The sequence below is a fragment of the Rhinatrema bivittatum genome, chromosome 12 (genome assembly GCF_901001135.1).
Source record: "Rhinatrema bivittatum chromosome 12, aRhiBiv1.1, whole genome shotgun sequence".
Classification (NCBI taxonomy): domain Eukaryota; kingdom Metazoa; phylum Chordata; class Amphibia; order Gymnophiona; family Rhinatrematidae; genus Rhinatrema; species Rhinatrema bivittatum.
In genome coordinates this window covers 40,392,827-40,416,234 of record NC_042626.1, presented here as the reverse complement: position 1 = coordinate 40,416,234, position 23,408 = coordinate 40,392,827, and the positions used below count along the sequence as shown (strand labels likewise).

Here is a 23,408-nt window from a genome sequence, read left to right as displayed (position 1 = left end):
TTCAGGATTTGTTTGGTTTTTTTTATTAGATTGCACAAATTTCTACACACCTGATTTTGCTGTGTTATTATGGGATATTATATGTAGCTTGAGAAAGGAAAAATGCATATTATCCATTTTAGAATAAGGCTGTAATGTAACAAAATGTGGAAAAAGTGAAGGGGTCTGAATGCTTTCTGAATGCACTGTATCTTATTACTTTAGCAGTTTTCAGTGTTTCAGGTACATAAAGAGTTTTAAACCAGTGAAGAGAGAAAGTACCTCTTTGCTGGATTGAGAACATTTCTAATGATACCAATGTCAGACATGCTAAGAAAAAACTCACTGGACCCCTCAAAATGTGCCAACTACTGCCAAAAATTCCCCCTACACAAATCCCAATCTACCGTCTGAGACTGTTCTCCTCCTACACAGCTACCTGCCTCCTGCACTCACATCATCAGGTACGTCTGGAAATGTCATGCCACAAGACAATGAGCCTCACTGCAGGCTCTACCCCGATACAGTGGAGCAGGATGCTGAGCAAGATGGACATTGGTCTGGTCCAGCATGGCAATTCTTATATTTACTTTATGGGATCTGCCAGCTACTTGCAACCTGGATTGGCTACCATCAGAGACAGGATTCTGGACTCAATGGATCTTGGTCTGACCCAGCATGGCAATTCTTATGTTCTTATGAATGCCTTGTCAGAAAGGCCGGAGTTTTCACAAATTTCAGGAAATTAATGAAAATTTTGCTCTTTGAAGCAGCATTTGGCACTAGCTGAGTGGCACAACCTTTCAAAAGCTCCGCATCTAGCCATCAACAGCAATAGGAAATGATCACTCTACTCCTGATCTCCAAAACTGATTATCAGTATCTAACATTTAGCCCATGGGATAATCACTATGAACCACAAATATGGCCCTCATATGGAATCTGGTTATAAAAGAAGACCAGGCACTCAAATAGGAGGTGAAATCCAAACCACAAAGTGGATGCAGTATAGGAGGTCAAGAAACAAAACTTAAATCCACCATTTTATGCTGCTCTCAGGAGGTTTTATTATATTTTATGATAAGACACAGAGTTGAATGACAAAGAAATGCGTCCCCCAACACGGACCACATTTCGACAAACTGAATTGGAAGGACCAGATCAGTGTTGTACACTGATCAGTGTTGTACACACTGAATTTAGTAACAAAGCATTTAGTGTTGTACACACTGAATTTAGTAACAAAGCATTTTCAGGGAATTGTACACATGGACTTGCAAAACATAGCTTATCAAATATTTACAAGCAGCATCTTTAGAGAAAAGCGCAGTTGCCCAACATAAGGTCCCATTTCTTTTATATCTCAAAGCCACTTCCAAAAGTAGCCAAATGGAGTCCACACAAAAAACAACTGAAGACCCTTTATAATCTCTAGATTGGAGGCCCATTACTTTGACCATTTTTATCATCATCTCCATACACGGCAATGGCAATGTCACTGATTGCACTTGGAAGCTGCACCATGTAATTACACAACAATTACATGCTCTATCTGAATAGACCAATTACAATTTCTGCAATAACTACAAAATAATTACTGGGTTTAAAAACACAGAAATGACTTTGTATTTATCAACTTGTCACTACATGGTAGGAATAATCAACTGCCCACATCACTTTCTGCCTAAGCAAGTGCTCACAAAGTATATGCCATGTAACACTACATTATTTTTCATGTCATTTAAATGAAATAAATGTTTATTGTACTACAAAATTAGAAGAATGACAATTACCAGCAAGTTAAAAATGGCACAATTTCCATCCCTTCACCACTCATGTGACAATCTCCTAAAACGGTGGTTCGCAAACCTGTCCTGGGGGACTCCCAGCCAGTCAGGTTTTCAGGATATTCACAATGAATATGCATGAGATAAATGTTCATGCAATGGAGGCAGTGCATGCAAATTTACCTCATGCATATTTACTGTGAACATCCTGAAAACTCAAATGGCTGGGGGTCCCCCAGGACACGTTTGGGAACCACTGTCCTAAAGCAATCCTAACGCATAAAACATTAACATATACCTAATAGCTATCAGTTGATAAGAACCCTCTTGCCTCACTATCTGCCAGTTGCTCCTTGGCCCCCTGCCTACTATTTATTTATTTATTTAGCATTTTTCTATACCGACTTTCCAATAACAGAATTATTGATCAATTCGGTTTACATTCTAAACAATAACAATGACAAGTAAATGTCTTACAATGAACAGGTCGAATTAACTTGGATTAAGATATATGGGGTTAATAACATAATTAAAAGATACGGTGCCTAATGTAGTCTAGATAAACAGGTGGTAGTATAATGTTATTAGATATTAGACTGCCAAAGAATATGTGAATTTCTAGAGAAGGTCTATATAGTTCTCTAGCGTGTTACCACGGAGGGGATCATTGGCAGGGATATTCCGCAAGTTGATGTTATGAGAAAGCTTGGTTGAATAACCAAGTCTTGAGTCGTTTTTTAAATGTGGTGGCGCATTGCACTGATCTGAGATCTGACGGGAGAGTGTTCCAGATTTTAGGACCAGCTGTGGAGAAAGCATATGTCACCACAGACACTATGCTGTCTCCAGTCACTGTTTTCCCTTGCCCTTACCACCGTCTTTTGTATCTATCTCAAACCCACTTGAATTCTGTGACCGTTCTGCTTAAGTTATCACCACATTACCAGGCAGGCAATTCCAGGCATCAAATATCAATGACAACAACCACCCTAGCGATAGAGAGTAGGCAAACCTTGGCTCCTAATTTTTTTTAGAAGGCTGGTTGAAATACATAGTTACGAAAGCAAGAATAAAAGCCACCAAGGAGAGCACAGTTGTTATTTTTGCATATATGCATGATGGTGGTAGGGTCTATTTTTTCTCCTCAATAAAATAAAATATGGCAATGGAATTAAAAACTTCTTAGTTTAACCCCACTAAGATAAATCAGGCTATTTCCAAGTTATAGACAAAGACATAGCGAACTAGAAAAGGAGTCATAGAAGGGCAACAAAAATGATCAAAGGGATGGTATGGCGCCCCTATCATGTGATGCTCTTCAGCCTGGAAATGAGAAGGCTGAGAAGGGACATGAACGAAAGTTATAAAATCATGGAAGAAGTAAATAAAAGATGGTTTTTACTCTTTCAACAATACTAAAACAAAGGGACACTATGACGCTATCAACAGGTTAAAAATAAATTGTAGAAAGTACTTTTTCCCACAATGCACAATCAAGCTGTGGAATCTGTTGCCAGAGGATGTGATCAAGCCAACTAGTATTGCAGGGTTTAAGAAAGGTTTGGACAAGTTCCTGGAGAAAAAGCCCAAAAAATATTAGCCATGTTCACTGCCAGGGAAAGCCACTGCTATCCCTGGCAGTCATCAACAAGAAACAGATCTATTTTGGGGGATCTACCAGATACTTGTGACCTGGACTGCAACTCTCAGAGACAGGATGCTGGGCTCAATGGAACTTGGTCTAACCCAGCTTGACATTTATGTTCAAGCAAAAGCTGCAGTAGCTAGTTTAGCAGCTCTACACAATAAATGGTTTATATTAGACAAACCTAATCATACATTCTTTAAATCAAATTAATGCTGCTTTAACAAGAAATTCCAGCATCGCTTTTGTTGCCCTTTAATGGACAGAATGCAGAAAACCCATATAATATATTGGTTAACCAAATCCAGCTAAATAACTGCCCTGACCTTTTAGGAATAGCAACATAAATTCTCCCAGACATTTTATTAGCTACAATATAGTATTTACGGCAAACTGAAATGTCAAAACTGAATGAGTAGCTGACAAGCTAGGCAAAAAAATCATTTTTTAACCACATTTTTTGAGTAACTTTGTAATTCAAGTCTCTTTTGTCTGTTTCATTCACCTAAAATGCCTGAGTTCCCTTATAGTATAAATATTTTGATTTATTTTTTATTTGGCAAGATTTCATTATCATGAATCTTAATGGACAAGGAAATCACTATTGAGACAACATAAGGCAAAGAATTAGCAAAATGAAAGTTACTGCATCATATTAACTCTCTCTCTCCACACAGATGTATATATGACCCCAATGGCCTAATGGATAAGGTACTGGCCTTCTAAGCCTGGGATTGTGGGTTCAAGTCCCACCTGGGGTGGGTTGTGATGTTTTCAAGCAAACATCTTCATAAAGCCTTTGTTTTTCTTGGTGTTTGGGTACTTGCCAGGTTCTTGTGGCCTGGATTGGCCTCTGTTGGAAACAGGATGCTGGGCTTGATGGACCTTGGTCTGACCCAGCATGGCAATTTCTTTTGTTCTTATATACATATATTTTGTGTATGTATATATGTATGCATTCACACCCACACACACATATATACATACACAAAATATATGTATGTACATGTATATAATACATGCTTAGAAATCCATGAGCTTCCTCAGGATTACAAAGATACTCTCATTGTTACTATTTACATAAGGAAAGGTGAAAGGGCATTTGCTATAATCATCACAGTATGGCTCAGTTATCAGTTGCTGGAAAGATCTTGACTAAAATTTGTCCAGAAAGACAATGTGGTTCCCATGCAAAATGATCAACTAATGATGTTTTTTTTCCAATGAGGCAACTATAAGAAAAGGCCACTGATCAACATCAAGATCCCTTTGTAGTGTTTGTTGACTTTTCTAGGGTCTTTGATACAATATGTAGAAAAATGTTATGAAGGCTGCTTAAAATTTATAGCAGTCTAGAGCAATTTGTCAAACGCAAGCATTTCACTGACAGAATGACTGGAAGAGTTTCTATGGCAGGAAATGTTACCAACACATTTGACACATGTCATGGAGTGAGACAAGGTTATATCCTTGCTTCCACACTTTTTGCCATGTTCTTAGCTGGTATTTTTACTGCAATTTCAGAAAACATTGGTTTAGGAATTTACATTCACACCAGAAGCAATGGAAAGTTCTCACACAAGAGACTCTGAAGATTCACATGCTCTGTTTAAATGGACTTCATTTATCAGAGTAACTAATCTTGAAATTAGCCAAATTATTGCCAAAATTAACCTGGCTATTCACCCACGTGATCCAATTCCAGCCAGTTCCTTGAAACAAGTACATAGTGTTATCACTCTGACAATCACAACCTTAATTAATCTCTCTCAGAAGAAATTGTACCATCTGAGCTAAAGCAAGCTGAGATAGACCCAATTCTGAAAAATAAAACTGGAAGAATCGACAACTGGGACAACTATAGGCCCATAACCACCTTGTCTTTTATCTCAAACATACTGGGTAAAGCTGTATTATCTCAACTTGTGAATCATTTGGACGACCAAGATATTCTTTTCCTTAATCAATTTGGATTTAGGAAACATCATTCAACTGAGACTTTACTCCTCTCCTTAATGGACTCTGTTTTACGATGTTTTGATTCTGATAAATCAATTAGCACAAGAAAATAAGATTCAGCCACCTTTGACACTGTGGACCACACCCTGTTATGCCATCAGCTGAGCAACATTGGGATCGATGGTTCTCAGATGGTTCTCTTCCTTCCTATCTAATAGGTCATTCCAAGTCAAACTGGGCAATCACATATCTGATACTTTCCATATTGTTACAGGTGTCCCCCTCAAGGTTCAGCCATCTCGGCAACATTATTCAATATTTATATGCACCCACTGTGCAAATTACCGGCAGATTTAGGGATTTCTCTCTTAGTGTATGCTGATGACTTACAATTTTACATACCATTCTCTAAATCATTGGAAAATACAGTATCGACACTATCAACCTATATGAAAACAATACAGCAAGAAGTATCTCATCTTAAACTAACATTAAACCCTAGAAAGATTGAAGTCATTTGGTGAAGTAGAAATCCTTCCATAGTTAAACCTCTGGTTCTAGACTTGGATACTTTTCAAATTACTCCCACAAACCAAGTACGGAATTTAGGTATCCAGATGGATGAAAACCTGACAATGAAAAACCACATCAATAAAATAATGAATACAGGTTGCTGTAACTCTCTTTTACTCGGTCTTCTCACATGTTTGTTGAAACCATTACAACTATTACAAAATCCCTCAGCTAGACTTTTATTAGGATCCAGGATCCAGGATCCAGGATCCATTTAAACATTACTATGTTTAATTGGTTATCTATTCTATTTGTTCCATAATTTATTGTTAGTTCTATTGTTACCTGTTTTATTGTTCAACTGTTCTATGTAAAGCCCACTACTCTTTTTGGGCATTTAAAAGTTGTATGTAAACCGGATTGATTTGTAGTTCCTACAAGAACTTCGGTCTATAAAAATTAAAAATAAATAAATAAATAAATGTGATCACATTACACTGTCACTGATCTCGCTGCACTGGCTGCCTGTACAATCACGAATCTATTACAAAGTATTAATATTAGAATTATTATTAATGTTAATATTTAAAATAATTCATTCTAGTAACACTGGAATGATCGGCGTGACATTACAACCATACACACCTCAGTGAACACTAAGATCTCAAAATAAAGACTACTGAATGTTCCCAACTATACGAAGTACACATCTGACTCAAGTTAGAGATTGTGTGTTTTCTTTAGCAGGTCCAAAGCTTTGGAATTTTCTACCTCAGACGTTATGTGTGATACCAGACAGAAAGAGATTTAAATGGGAGCTAAAAACATGGCTATTCAAAATGCATATAACCTAACTTAATATCATCAGAATGTAAAAACTACAATAACAAGATAGACAAGAGATAAAACTGAAGCATGAGGAAGAATAAGAGAACATAAGAAACTTAAAACTATATACAGACTGTTATATGTTATATTATTTTCCTGTATTACTTGCCTTAAGTCTCAGACCTTTAGTAAGCAATTTAATATGTATTGGAACATCTCATTTCATTTGAGATATGTTAAGCTCTGCTTCTGAATATTACCTTTGTAAACTGTCAAAATTTGTTGATTAATAAATTATGAATGTTACTTATGTAAACCCTTGTGATCATTACATGGAACAACAGTATATAAAATATCTAAATAAATAAATAAAATAAATAAATTTGACTTGGCTAGATTTCACGCCAGTTCCAAGGCATGTGAAGAATACATCAGAGAACTTTTTGCAGATGATTCAGCACTAGTTGGTCATTCGCTTACAGATATTCACGAGATAACGAAAGCAGCAAATCAAGTTGAGTTAAATACTAAATTGCTTTATCAGTCATCTATCACTCAAACTGGAATGGCTGAAACTGGCAGTGGAGGAGTAACCTATGAGTTAGAGCAATGGACTACAAACCAGAAAACCAGGGTTCAAATCCCACTGCCACGCCTTGTGACCTTGGGCAAGTCACTTCATTCTCTATTGCCTCAGGTACAAAACTCAGACTGTGAAACCTGTTGGGACAGGGAAAATCTAATAGTACCTAAATGCAATCTGCTTTGAAGAGGCTGAATAATAGGAAACTAAATAAATAAAATAAATATACTGGAGCCAGATAAGAAACTGATGCAACACTATTTTGAAAATCTGGAATCACAGGTGTACATGGCTCAGCCAGGAGCAGTGTCACAAATAAAATTCCATGCTATAGGATGTTTGTTAATTTCCAAACTTCACTCGCTTGGGGACGATGATGACTTGGAAGCTTAGTGGGATAGTTACTTCCATCTATATTCTATGCAGACCTTGTTTTCGCACATTCCTAAGGATACCAAAAAAGAACCCACAATATTCCATCCTTGTACAGTCACTCTTCTTGGAAAGCAGCATACAAGGCTCTAGGAATGGTTGGCTAGACAGGACCAGCTACCCGCCTTGGCTGGGATTAGAGACTTGCAAGATATCCCCCTTGTGCTGGAGAAAATTAATCCGGTCCTGCATTACTTGAATTGCTTTCATTAAGTCTTTTAAACTATCAGAAGCCCTAGCCATGGACTCCATTTTGACCTATATATTAGAGAGAGACTGGGGTACGTCCGTATGGTAGCTCAGACAAAGATTGAAGGGCTTATGTGGCAGCATGTGCACACAAACTCCCACACATGCTTAGTATAGTCTTCATCTTCAAAAGGATATAAACTGGTTTGAGTCAGTTTATATCTTCTGCTAGTTCCCATCCTCCTGGATCCAGTACCTGGTGGCTTAGGAATTCTGCTGCAGATTATTATTTCTTATTATTTACTTTCATTTATATGTCGCTTGATGCACAAGGCCCTAAGCAACTCACAAATTACATACGCGATGATAAAACAAGAACTACCCAATACAAAACAAATTCTCTGCACAATACAATTCACAAAACAAAATGGCTAATAGACAAATTTAAAAAAAACAAAGATTAAACAAAGTTATTGCCTGGCAAAGACTGTCAACTCAGATCTAGAACAGAAAGGATGTCCAACAAACCCCTCTGCGAGGAAAGGAGAAATCTAGAAGGATTGTAAACGTTAAAACATCACGTTAGCTCATAGACAAGAGAAGAAGCAACAATTTGGGGACTAACATTGCAGCTTTGTATTTACTCCACCATTCAATTGACAACCGGTGGAGGTCCAACATCACAGTGGATATATGGTCCCACTTTCTAACACCAGAAACCAGTTGAACTGCAGAGCTTAGTAGAAGTTATAAAGATTTAAGAACTGTGCCTGGTAAACCTAGGTAAAGAGCATTACAGTGGTCTTAACAGAGGTAATATTAATGCCTGGACTACAGAACAAAAATCAAATGCTCTCAAAGGTTTAAGGCCCAGCACTATTTGTAGCTTGAAAAAAAAAATCAGACCAAATCACAGCTTTAATTTGATAAGTGAAAGACAAAATGAGAATCAAGGAATAAGTCAAGGCGCTTTACATAAGGGGAGACCTGCAACATGGATCCCTCAATACAATTTGAATTATTACTTTGTATGATTACAATTTCTGTTTGACAGATTTAATGACAATTTGTTATGAGTAAGCCATTGTTTTACTGTAACTAAGGTTAAACAAACTAAATCAGATGTTTCAGACCATGAGGAGCTCACTAGGATATAGAATTGAATGTCATCAGCATATAGTCTACAGCCCACAGTGAGTCCAGCCAAAACTTTGTAAATCGGCAAGAGGTAAATATTAAACAGCACCAACAGGGTTGAGCCCTGTGGTATACTTGTCACAATGCTATGCCACGATGAACGCTCTCCATGAAGCCTGGATTTGCTGTGTCCTTCTGCTCAGATATGATCTGAACCAGCTTAACACTGTCAGTAATTCCATCCTCTCTCAGATGGTAAATTAAAATCTGATGGTCAAATAGGCCAAAAGCCAACAAAATGTCAAGCATTACCAGAACATATCACTTGCCTCTATCATGACCACATCTCAAAGAATCTGAAAGAGAAAGGAGTAAAATCTCAGTATTTAAGGGATTTTCTAAATCCAAGTCAAAATGGATCTAAAATCTGATAGTCCAACAAAATTAGAAAGCTGTTTCAAAACAGCAGCCTCAACAATTTTTGCAACAAAGGACAGTGAGGAATAGAATGATGGTTCACTACATCAGTTGAATCACAACTCAGTCTGTTTTAGTAACGGTCTGATGGAAGCTCTTTTTAATGTACCTCATACCAAGCCCTCAGCTAGGGACAAATTGACCATCAGAACCAAATAGGGAACAACCACATCCTGAACTATGTTTGTTTAAAAAAAAAAAAAAAGACAGTTAACATTGCATGGGTTTAACAGATAATGAGACCATTCAAAGAAAATAATCTTCAATAATTCAAAGTCACATACTAAATCAATGCTCAACCTCTTTGCCCCAAGAGTCAGATAAATCTATATACCAGTCAGGTACAGAGGAAAAAGAAGAAAAAAATCTTAGCTACTTTTGTCGACAAATAATCAATGAATTCATCACAACAAACATACTCAAAAACTCCTGCATGAACCAAAAGTGAATGCACAGCTAAAGCTATTCATTTTTGTGCAATCTTAAAAAGTGCGTTTTGGATTATTCCCCACTGCTTCAAAGTTGTGCTGCATAACAGGATTCCCTAGCCTCATCAATTTTATGATTATAATCAACCAAAGACTTTCTGTACCAAGCGTAGCTTTCAAATGAATTATTCCAATGCCAGCTACACTCTAATTTACGCAGATTGCGTCTGAAAGCATGCAACTCAGAGGTAATCCACTTCTCAGTCTTTGGGTGCTTTTGAGAAAAAGAACGAGGAGGGGCAACTATGTCTAAGGCTTTTTATCAAAGGACTGTACTAGTCAGACACAGCTAACTCAATATTTGAAGGCTTAAGATCGACAAGGGCAGAACATAATAAATCACCTAATCGATCAGCATCAATATAACCCCCTCCTTTCAGTATATTTTACAGTTGAAAAAGAAACAGCAGTGGGGGTCTGCAATGGATACTGAAAGGTGATTAAAAAGGGGTCAGGACAAGGAACAGACCATGTCTGATCATCAAAAATGTTATTTAACATGTTCTTTAACCCGCTATTTCCTAATATGATCAATGTGGGGGACATCATCACATACATGTTCAATTAAAACAATAGACGTTAAAACAATACAATAAAATTTAACATATATGACTAAGTAAAACAGATGAATTAACAAAAACCAAGTCCAAGGTGTGACCTAATTTATGTGTTGACACATGAATAATCTGCTCCCAGTCCAAACATGCCATTCCATCCAATAAGTACTCACAGCTACTAGATAACAGCATCACATATATGTGCAAATTGAGTGCTCCTACCGTATGTGGGTGGTTGATATTAGGGATGGAACCCCCCAAAAAATGTTGTTGCGTTTTATATATCATTCTGGGGGTAGGCCATTTCAGGTCTACCTCCGGATTATTTTATGGCGCCAACCGCCCTTTGCCCCATCATGTGACAGAGACTACCGGTGCCATTGGGTAGCCCTTGTCATATAATAGAGGCAAAGAGCAGCTGCTAGCCTGGGAGTGGGAGATCACACCTGGGGCCCTAGACCACCAGGTTTATTTTGGTAGATCCAAGAGACTCAGGGGGGGGGGGGCTAGGGTGATCATGGTTGAATTGGTTAATAAAGGGAAAGGGTTGGGGGGGTTGTTTGTTTTTTTTTTAATTATACAGTGCACATTTTGAAAAAAAAAAAGAAAGAAAGAAAGAAAGAAAGAAAAACCCCACAATTTTGTTTTTTTACACCCAGGAAATGCAATGAAATAGGAAATACCAATGATATTTCCTATTTCATTGCAAACAAATTCCCACCCCTAGTTGATATCTATCAGATGTTCCTCTGCCCACTTAAAAAAGCATTCTACCTCTTTTGTCACCTGCAGGCTTCTTACTTCTCCTTGTCTATTGACAAACTACTGCTTTGGCATTGTCCGAATATATTTTGACTGCTTTCCCCTTCACCTTTGGAAGGAAACATTTTACTCCTACTCTAATTGCTCAGGTTTCCAGGTGGTTTATTGAGAAAGTCTCCTTCCGTGCTTGACCAGTGCCCTTGTGCTACCTAACTGTGAGCCTCCCTTCCAATTCTGTTCCTGTCTGTGGTGATTGTCACCCATTTATGGAGGTTCAAAGCTGATTCCCTTCACTAGATTGGCCTTGACTAGCTACCAGTCTCTCTTCCTGGTCTGCTTCATCATAGGCACTGCTCTGTTGAATGTTTGGCACTGTGGTGATAATCTGGACAAGTTCCATTATAGGCAGTGGGAAACAAGCCTTTGCCCAAGGAACCTCATCAATTGTCATCATCAATGAGCCTAGGAGATGGAGATAATTGTAAGTATCTCTTGCATGCCTCTTACCTGGGCCTGCAGCTTGAGGATTCTCTTGTCTGTTAAAAATATTCTCCCCCTCCTCATGTCGAATTTGACCTCCAAGATACATCAATAGTTGTGATGGTTCCAGTTGACTTTTGTCCTTGTATACCATACATCCTAAGCACTCCAGTGTCCGAATGACGCAGTCAGTTATCTGGCAGCCCTCCTGTAAGGAGTGGGCTCATATCAACCAGTCATACAGCTATGAGAGTACTTTTATTCCCTCTCTGCACGGTGCAACTGCACTACTACCATTACCTTCATAAAGGTTCTAGGGCCTTGGCTAGTTCCAAGGTAGAGCTTTGAACTACTAATGATTTCCCAATATTGTAAAATGCCAAGTAATGTTGATGCTGTTTCCTGACTGGGATATGAAGTTAGGCTTCTGACAAATCCAGGGCTGACAAAAACTCCTTTTCATAATGCCGTGATCGCCATCCTCGGTGCCTCTTATATGTCCATGACTGGCCAAAGTGTTCCCTCATTCTTTGGAACAACAAAGTATATGGAATAACTGCCTTTCCCTTTCTCCTCTGTTGGAACAGATACTACTGCCTGCAGATAAAGCAGTCTGTTTATTGTTGCTTGTACAGCTTCTTTTCTGTGAATTTTGTAGGGGATAGAACAAAGGCATCTTTTATTGGGGTTTTTACTTCTAAGGCATATCCCCACCAGATCACCCCCATATTACAGGTCTACTCCTTGTAGTAATGGTGTAACCTTCCTCCTACCATTGGTATGAAGGAGTGGCCCTGTCCACCGTCACTGGGGATCTTTGCTCGCTGTAGATCCCTGTGTGTCCTTGTCTTTACTACTGTACCTATATTCTGTCCACTGGCCCGGACCTCTGAGAGCTGAAAGGCCAGCCTGGCCTGTAGTGCTTATAGTCCTTAGGTCTGGATCTATCAATACTTCCCCAGTTATCGTCCTGCCTTTGTCTTCTAGCAGTCTTTGGAGCTTTGATTCCCCCAAGTCTTTCACCAGTTTTTCTAGTTATTCCCCAAACAAAAGCCTACCTTTGAATGCGAATCTGTTTAGTCTGGCCTTAGAAGCTGAGTCTGCGGCCTAATTACCCAGACATAGCAGGCACCTAGCCATAAAAGACATTTTCATCTATCTAGCAGCTGCCCTGACTAGATTATTTATGGTATCTACTACAAAGGCTGATGCTGACTCTAAATGTGCTCTCTCGACCCCACTGGATTGCAACTTCTCTGGTTCTGTGCTCCAAGAAGACTGTTGCAGCCACTTAACCAGTGACCATGCTACATATCTCCCACAAATAGCTGTCTGGAGTGAGAGGCTGGCCACTTCAAAGGATCATTTAAATGCAGGCTCCCACCTTCCTGACCTGAGGTTCCTTTAGAGCCATCCCGCCTTCAGCCAAAACTATGGTTCTTTTTGTCACAGCTGCTACCACTACATCTACTTTGGGCAGACAAAACAGTTGACTTGGTTGAAAGGCTACTGACCTATGGAGAGGCTACTGGTTGAGGCTACTGTACCAGATACAGCCTCTCCATAAGCATCCTGCATTTGAACATTGCATCAGAGCAATCCCACTCTGCTTTGAGCATGTCTACCTTAGCAGTGTGGACAAGAAAGGCCTTGGCTGGCTGCCCCTTTTGGCTGATTCTCCTCCAGCTTTAGAGACCAGGACATCTTGGATATCAGCAGTCACAGTTCTTCATTTCTAAATAACCTGACTGCTGCATCTGCTGCATGTTCAGTTAGTTCTCCCCTTCTTCAACCTAGGAATCCCCAGAAGATTCCTCCTCTTCCTTGTCTGACAGGGGATTTTCCTCATGGGGCTGGAGTCCTTCCTTCAGAGGGTTTTACCACTTGCTTGCCCTTGGATCTTTCTGCTCCTCATTGCCAATCAGAGGAAACTAGGATAAAGTATAAGCATTTGCAAGTTAAATGTGAAACATTGATAAGACAGGCTAAGAGAAAATTTGAAAAAAAGTTGGCCAGAGGCAAAAACTCATAAAAACTTTTTAAAATATATCTGAAGCAGAAAGCTACGAGGAAGTTGGTTGGACTGTTAGATGATCAAGGGGTTAAAGAAGCACTTAGGGAAGATAAGGCCATTGCGGAAAGACTAAACAAATTCTTTGCTTCAGTGTTTACTAAAAAGGTTGATGGGGAGATACCTGTTCTGGAGACGGTTTTCAAGAGTGATGATTCAGATGAACTGAACCAAATTACGATGAACCTGGAAAGTGTAGTAGGCCAGATTGACAAACTGAAGAGTAGTAAATTGCTCAACCAGATAGTATACACCCCAGGGTTCTGAAAGAACCCAAAAATGAAATTTCAGATTTATTGGTAAAAATTTGTAATCTATCATTAAAGACTGGAGGGTGGCCAGTGTAACCCTGAGATTTAAAAAGGGCTCCAGAGGAGATCCGAGAAACTACAGACCGGTGAGCCTGACTTCAGTGTCAGGAAAAATCGTGGAAACTGTTATAAAGAATAAAATCACAGAACATTTAGAAAGACATGGTTTAATGGGACATAGCCAGCATGGCTTTACCCAAGGGAAGTCTTGCCTCACAAATCTCCTACATTTGTATGAAGGGGTAAATAAACATGAAGACAAAGGTGAAAAGGTAGATGTGGTGTATTTGGATTTTCAGAAAGAATTTGACAAAGGCCCTCATGAAAGGTTTCTAAGAAAACTAAACACATGGGATAGGAGGCTACAAGCTGGTTAAAAGCCAGTAGGAATAAATGGTCAGTTTTCACAGTGGAAAAAGTTAAACAGTGGAGTGCCTCAGAGGTCTGTACTTGGACTAGTGCTTTTTAATATATTTATAAATGATCTGGAAAGGGACACGACGAGTGAGGTGCTTAAATGTGCTGATGAAACAAAATTATGCAGAGTAGTTAAATCTCAAATGGATTGTGATAAATTGCAGGACCACCTTGTGAGACTGGAAATTTGGGCGTCCCAAAGGACAGATGAAATTTAATGTGGACAAGTACAAGGTGATGCATATAGGGGAAAAATAGTCCTTGCTGTGGTTGCATAATGTTATGTTCCACATTAGGAATTACCACCCAGGAAAGAGATCTAGGCGTCATAGTGAATAACACATTGAAATCGGTTCAGTGTGCTGTGTGGTCAGAAAAGCAAACAGAATGTTAGGAATTATTAGGAAGGGAATGATGAATAAAACAGAAAATGTCATAATGCCTCTGTTTCGCTCCATAGTGAGACCACACCTTGAATACTGTGTACAATTCTGGTCGCCGCATCTCAAAAAGGATATAGCTGCACTGGAGAAAGTGCAGAAAAGGGCAACCTATGAGGAAAGGCTAACGAGATTAGGGCTGTTCAGCTTGGATGAGAGAAAGCTGAGGGGGGATATGATAGAGGTCTAGAATGGGTAAATGTGAATCGGTTATTTACTCTTTTGGATAATACAAGGACAAGAGGGCACTCCATGAAGTTAGCAAGTAGCTAATTTAAAACAAATCAAAGAAAATTATTTTTCACTCAACGCATAATTAAGCTCTGGAATTCATTGCCAGATGATGTGGTTATGGCAGTTAGTGTAGCTTTTTTTTAAAAAAAAAAAAAAGCTTTGGATAAGTTCCTAGAGCAAATGTCCATAAACAACTATTAATCAATAAGGATTAGTAGCTTGGAATCTATTCATTTAATGTTTGGGTACTTGCCAGGTACTTGTGATTTGGCTTGGCCACTGTTGGACACAGGATACTGGGCTTGATGGACCCTTGGTCTGACCCAGTATGGCAATTTCTTATGTTCTTATGCCATTTCAAATTTGGCTATAAAATTCCTGCTTCTCTTGGCTTTGTGCTTCAATTTCCTTCCAGGATTTCTCAGGAAGGGCTTCGAGGTTGCAGAATGACTGGCGTGCTGGGAACGCCATTTCTGAGAGCCCTCGCTACTCTAACAAAGCAGCTTTATTTGAAGTTCCTTCCCCTCTTGTATGCCCCATCACAGCTCCTGCAAAAAGCAGCCTCTTACACTCTGTAGAAGATGGCCACACACCTCCCTCACTTCCTCCTGAACTCTGGTGGACGGGGAGAGGCATCAGATCATGCTAGACTTGCTGAATCACTGCTGCAGGCTGTTTGCTGCTGCCGCAGCTTTTATTTTTTTTTAAAAATTCTTAAAGAGGCAGCTGTGTAGCTGTACACAAGGAGGGAAATGCAGGGATCAAGCCCTGATTGCTCTGAAGGGGAGGATGAAACAGCCACTTTATCTTGACTGCTGTCCTCGGCACCCGAACCCCAGCTCAGCCAAGGCTACTACTGGGGAAAGCAGTCTACCTCCAAGAATATTGCCCCATTTTCCTTCACCTTCCTGTTGGACCAGATGTTGCTTACCATCTGCTGGAGGCAGAGAACTAATGACGCTTTCCCTGCTGTACCAAGTTTTATAGGGAGGAACATCAGATCAAAATAGCTTGTCTTCTTCCTCCATCTGCTGGCAGGGGGGGATGAATCCCCCTTGTCTGGATTGGTCTGGCAGGACAACGAGGAAAGCTGAATAGTTGGTATGGATGAGAAGATTAGAAAGGCAGTAATGATATATATTTTTTTTTTGCCATCATGTTTCTATGTTTACTGAACTGAGAGCTAGGTCCATGTTGGCACCGTCAGATGTCATCACCCACACATAAATGGGTGATTCATGCCTACATGTCGTCGGAGAAAATGAAAATTCAGAGAAGGTCTCTTCCATACATTTCATTAATACTGCCTTCTAACAGAGTGCTCACCTTCCTTATACAGCGCTCAGCACATAGTCAAGTACTCTCTCCTGGTTTAATGTGCAATAATACAATAACCTCTCTCATTCGCATCAATGGGTGCCTCTGGAGAGACAGAATAGGCTCATGGCTTCTGTCAGCATGTATTATTTTTGATACACAAACTGTGCAGATATGTTCCTCAAAGCAGCTAGCAAGGGTGAAACCCAGCACACTGATTCAGCATACCTGTAAGCTGTTTAAAAACTGTTTGGTGAAATTATGATCCTAGCTGCTCCAAGTCAGCAGAGATAAGATGCTCTAGCCTGGATAGACAAGGGCTCTGTCTGAAACCCTCACTGAAGTTACATTACTGGCATTCTATCGCACTGTCGTGAAATTCTTTCAAATAGTGCACAAATGAAAACCAATGCAGTGAACAAACAAAAAAAAAAAAAAAAAAAGGAGCAAGTAACAATTTAAGAACGTTGTGCTACACACTAACCTGCCAGATATGCTGTTTCACAAAATAAAAGGACACACTGCACTCACAAAAAAGCTGTAGGATGAGCTAGTAGAAGAAAGGAGCAACTTCATACAAGGCTCAGATTTGCCTGAAAAGCTCATATTGCCCAACAGTCAACCATGCTCCCTCTCTCCACGTAATTTTGTAAAAATTTATGGCAAAACTTGGGTCTGGAATTTACAGGTATAAAATAAAATGGATGTCATAAAGCTTCATAAGCCGATAAAGCCCCATTTATCTGCTCAATGTGGATATGGGAAATCCCTCCCTTCCCAAGCCACAAAAAGAATTAAAAAAATGTAATATTTTTATCTGTCATTTGAATAGGATGTCTACATACTTTACAATTCAGACACTCAGAAAGCATACATGCAGCCAACATACAGGCAGAAACTCAGTGGTAGAATTCATTTTTGACCTCATGAACCAAAACTGCCCTTAAACTGTAGTTCTGTGCTGTGGTTAACCACCACCTCTATCTTTTCAGACTTCTTGGCAAATTTGATAGGCGCATCCCACTGAGATCACAAGAACCTTAAATTAGCATAGTGAGAAGTCACAAACTGCTTTATCCTGTGAGAACCAGGAGGTACAACATAAACCTATCAGGTTCTTTACAACAGCATAAACGAAGTAGAAATTTGTTCAGAGTTAAAACTTCTGTGCCGAACGCAGCCGTTCCCCAGCAAGCACAGATCTATTAACAATGTACATTTGTAACCATGCTTTCCGATGGCCCTTCCAATTCAGAAGGCATCATTCATGTCAGTCGGTTACTGCATGCATGATTGCACTAAACTAAATTAATATTAATGCAGAGTGGAAGAACCCGTTGAAAGCACTGCATGACATCACTGGAATAATGTTTCATGCCTCCGAAAGCAAACCATGAGGCCTGTCTTCAAATGCAATTATGGATATTCGGTCCTTCCTGAATGACTATACAGAGAGCTACACTCTCGTTAAACTTCACACACAAAGACAGGCTAATTCTTAGATTCCAAATGATGTACTAAAAATACAAACTGACCACCAACTTAGGAAGAAATGAAGACAAACACTGGAACCAAGTCTCTGAACTGTGTCACAAATGGCAGAAAAGGGCTTCATTGACAACTCAATTTAACCAGGTGCAAAAGCATTGCTTTCTGCATGGTCTCAGAAAGACAAAAGGTAACTAAGAGCTGCTGTCCAAAAATGACAGTTCTCTCACACACAGTGAAGTTAAAACTCCCAGAATATACAGCTTGCTGCCCTGGACTTAACTAGTCTTAGTAAAGATTGCAAAACTCTGCTGACAGACAAAGAAAACCCGCATATGCAGTATTTAACACAACCACCGGATGGCAACCATCTCAACAACATACAAGACAACAGATGCGGTTTTAACTACAGAAAGATCCAGAAGGCTCCAAGCAACTTAAAATATAAAAGGTAATCAAGTAAGCTGAAATACCTATCTAAAAATAATTCAAATCACATCAAGTCATCAATCAAATGTTAAATCTAATCATCTGCATTTCAGCTAATGTCTAATGCAAAGGAAAATGAATGGACCTTTAGTTCCTAGAACTGGCTAATGTACAAGGGCTTTAGCATATAGTGCTTTCTAAATAGCTGCCAACAATTATCTGCTGATAAAGTAAAGCATTTCCAAGGTTCCCTGAATTTAGCACAGTTTGGCATTTTGGGATGGCACAAAAATTAAAAAGAGCTGAGGCATAACAGTTACCACTAACAGTCATGTGAAAAGTAAAGCACTGATCTTTGAAGACAAGTTTGCTTACCATAAATAATATGATGAATTAGCCATTACATGTGGGGGACATCATCCAGCAGCACTGAATGGACCTCTCTCTTAGCTAGTAGAGCTTTTGCTCTATTGAGCATGTCCTGGACCTTCCACTCGGGCTTTGCCTTGTGAGCCTCCTCAGTCAATTTTAACTCTAATTCTAGTTAGGTAGTTAATTCTCCAGGGAGGTGGGTGGATATTTGGTATGGCTCATTCAGCCTGCTATCTGATGAAAACACTGTTTACAGTAAGCAAACTTGCTTTTTCCATCAATAAGCAGAGCTGGATTATCCATTACAGGTGGGGAACCCTAAGCTGAAGATTTACTGAATAAGTAACTTGGACCCTCCCATAGAAAGTAGATTACTGGGTGAACAGAATACACAAAACTGCTAGTCCGAGTTTACTGTCACTCTTGGAGAGATTGTCCAAGCAGTAATGGGATGCAAAGGTGTGTACCGACGACCATGAGGCAGCTTTACATGTCGAAGATTTCTCATCATGCAACCACGACTAACTTGATGAGCCTTGATGGTGTATGTAATTTGTAGGCCTGCTAGCTTATAGCAGTGTTAGCAGACTGCATTTTACAAGTTGGACAATGTACCTTTGGCTACTGCTATGCTCAGTCTGTTGGGATTGTTAAGAGAGATGAATAATTGAGAAGCCTGACAATATGGCTGAGATCATCTTTTGTAGTAAGTCAAAGTCCTTTTACAGTCTAAGGTATGAAGGGCTTTCTTGCCTTCATGTATGTATGGCCTCAGGAAGAACATAGGCAACATGAAGGCTTGATTAATACAAAATGCCTTCATGGTATAAAACTTTGGATAGGTATGAAGCACTACCTTATTGTGGAAGAACTGTGTATAAGGCAGATAATGAACTAAAGCCTAAACCTTGTTGACTCTTCTAGCTTATATTATTGCTACCAAGAATATTACTTTCCACAGTAGAAACTTGAGAGAAACCAAAGGCAATGGCTCATATAGTGGTTTCATCAGTTGTTCCAGAAATAAGTTACCATTACAGAAACAGGTGGTTTTATAAATGGAGGCTGTGTATTCCATAAAACTTTCATGAATTTGGATAATGTTAATTTACAAGGTAGTTGTGGGTGGATCCTTGGGCCGGTGGCAGATGACCACGCCCCCGGTGGAAGATCACGAGAGGGACCACCGGTCAGACAGAGTATGGAGACAGACACACACTAGTTCTTTTATTAAACAGTATATGGAATCACCAGAGGTGGCAGTAGTGAGCTGGAATGTCCAGCTGGGCTGTAGGCCCTCAGATACTGGAACAGCGATCCTGGATAACTGAGCTGTAGAGAAACTGAATATAGTGAGTATGCAGGGTATGCAGAGTTCAGGAGCAGATCCTTGATGGTAACACTCACACAATAGTCTCTTAGAAGCAGCCCAGGAGCTGGAAAGGATTAGGCCCTCGAGGAGCGAGTATCTGGTTCCAGGGAACGCTCTGAGAGAGAGATGGTAACTCACTGGTATAATAGGCAGCGATGACTTCCTGGCAGAAGTATTATTCAATAGCAAGTCAGAGTATGTGGGCCCTTGAGTAGCGAGTACCGATTCCAGACTGCGATCTGAAAGGCAAAGAGAAAGCGAGGCCCCCGAGGAGCGGGTACCCCTGGTAAGTCCAAGGAGGCAGAGTAGCAAGGAAACCCTTTGCTAACTCGATTAGTTAGCGATTTCAGAAACCTTAAATATCCGGTGGAGATGACGTCACCTCAGGGGGATGCCCCTGAGGTTCACGCCACTGCTGGTACTTGAGTCGGGGCCACGCCGCACGCACGCCCTTAGGCTGCTGGGAAACATGGCAGAGTGCGGCATCTAGCCGGTCCGGGAACGCCGGAGAATGGCACGATGAACCCCGCAGCAGCCAAATTTCCAACAGGCAAAGAGGGAGTCGCCAAAGAGATAAGGTGGGCATAGTGGAGACGTCGGGCAGCGGTTGCAACAGATAATAACAGATGAGAAAAGATAGACACCCTCAATTTGAGGATGGAAAGCCGCTATGGCACTGCAATGGACTCTTACTGATGAGGTGATAAAACCTGAAGCAGTAAGCAAACAGTTCAGTAACTATTTGGGTTCATATACAAATGAATCCAGGGTATTGTTTGACACTACATGGAGAACCATTTCCATTTAAAACCATAAGCTCTTCTAGTTGATGGTTTCTGGCAGACACTAGAATGTCCTTAGATTTCTTCAGTAAAGACAATTCTGTGATTATTGAGCACTCAACATCCAAGCCGTCAATTTGAAGTAGGGAAGGTTCAAATGAAATAGGCTTTCATCTTCTTCAGTTAAAGATGAATCTGACAAGACAGGAATCAGAGGACTGCTAGGCAGTTGTATTAGCTATGTGACCCAAACTTGTTTGAGCTATGAGGATCAGAAGGGGCCAATCTTTGAGCATTTTACACTGTTCTGGCCATCAGAGAAAATAGGTGAAAAGCTTACATGGAGGTCTGCTTTCCAAATGAGCAGAAAAGCATCCTTTGATTCCAGTGGGGAAGACTCCTCAGGGGATAATGATCTTCGGGATCATTAACCAATAGACCAGAGGTACACATAACAGCAATTCTTTAGGACAACGAACCAAATGGGGCCAGAAATCATTTTGGACACGAATCAATCCAGACACAGTACAGCGGTTTCACAACAACATGGAGTTTCTACTGCAATTAACATGGTCAAAACATCCAGGAATCTCTAATATTAAATCTTTCAACCCAAGTGCTGTCACCTTTTCAACAGGTTTTGGAGAAAGGACTTTTGTTTATTTCTACACTTCACTGTGATCCTTTTACACTTGAAATTAGTATCTTCCGTTTTGTATGCACATTGAGGATCCACCAATTTTTTTCAAAGCGTCAAGTCTTTCCTGATCTGTTCTGAGCAATCCCTTGTACTGGAAACCACCAGAGTTTGATGATGCCACCATTAAGACGTTTCATGACTTAGCAGTAAAAGACATATGCCAGCTCCCTATAGATCAACGTGGGAATAGTTTCTGTAACCTTACACACCAGGAATTTAAGGCGACACAGAAACTAAGAGGGCCTCACATCTGGTGATTAAACATGCAGATACAGGTGGAAAAATCATTGTCATGGATAGGGTACAGTGTGAGCCTGAGGTTAATTGCCCAGAGAATGATGAGCGCTTCTACAAGCTCCTCACACAAGATCCTACTTTTGCTCTTAAAAAAGAAATGGATAGGTTGATTACATCAGCCCTTAAAATTGGTCTTCTAATCTTTAAGGAGGCAGCTTTCCTAAGAAGATCACATCCTAGAGTTCCTGTTTTTTGTGTGTTACCCAAAATATATAAAAGACTTACTGACCCTCCTGGTCGCCCAATAGTTTACATAAGGACTCACTTCTTGAAACTTTATCTCCTTTTCACTGATTTCTTTTTAGCACTTTCATTCCCTCACTACCAACTTATATACGGGATTCACAGGATATGATTGTATTCTTGGAACAGTTACATATGGATACAACTGACATATTCTTTGTAACACTTGATATGGAAGCACTCTATACTAACATACTTAAAGAGGAAGCAATTAAAGTGGCAATAGATTTTCTTGAGCAGTGAACAAGTCCACATAGGATAGCAACTGATTTTCTGAGGAGTATCCCGAATACTGCACTTACAAAATTTTTTTATCTTTCATTCACGTTTTTACCAACAAATCTGTGGAACAGCAATGGGGGCCCCCAATTTGGCTAATTTATATATGGGTACCTTTGTGGCTCAGTGTCTTGCAGATTATCTATTTAAATCTCACGTACTCATTTGAAATGTTTCAGCGATGATGTGTTTCTACTTTGGAAGGGAACGCACCATTTACAAAAACTTTACAAGCGTGTAAAGCATGGGAGCAAGATATTACGAGTGATTTCATTTGAAGCTTGACTTGATTCGGGACCTGTAACCGAAAAGCACCCGTAGTGAGAGGCTTTTTCATTCTTCATTAAGTTAAGCATTGTTTTTCATCTGCAAAATACCGAAACTGTTCAAGTTTCAAGTGATTGATACAAAGTTTCTCTTCATCGTTTGTGGTTACATTGTGAAGTTCAATTTTGCAAAGATATATTCACACTCATTATTTCTCGTGCTTTATTCATTTACAGTCATAATAGGTGATCTGGTCATGGTCCAGTACCAGACGTCGTGTCCATCAGTGATGGATATCTTCCTACCACAAACACAATCCTTAAATATTCATGTGGGTGCTCATAGGCCCTTAGTCTCAGTGAAACACAGAAGTCGTCATTATGCTAAATAAATAAATAAATAATTAAATACTCCTGGGTTTTTGATCATAAGCAGTTTTGTAATTAATAGCAACATTACAGTCTTAGCCTTGCACTTGTTTTTCCTAGACAAAAGACTCCATGTTAGATAAAAGATGCAGAAATACAAGGCTTTAGAACATTTTGAACTGATATGAGGTTAATTTACAATCCA

The 23,408-nt window shown here is 39.7% G+C and overlaps 1 protein-coding gene and 1 non-coding gene across 2 annotated transcripts in view; one reads left to right on the top strand and one right to left on the bottom strand.

Moving 5' to 3' along the window:
• The window catches only part of ARHGAP32 (Rho GTPase activating protein 32), a 694,843-nt gene that overhangs the window by 577,727 nt on the left and 93,708 nt on the right, over positions 1 to 23,408 (bottom strand). The window lies entirely within an intron of this gene.
• Positions 4,100 to 4,172, top strand: TRNAR-UCU. The gene has a single exon. It is a non-coding gene; the product is annotated as a tRNA-Arg (tRNA).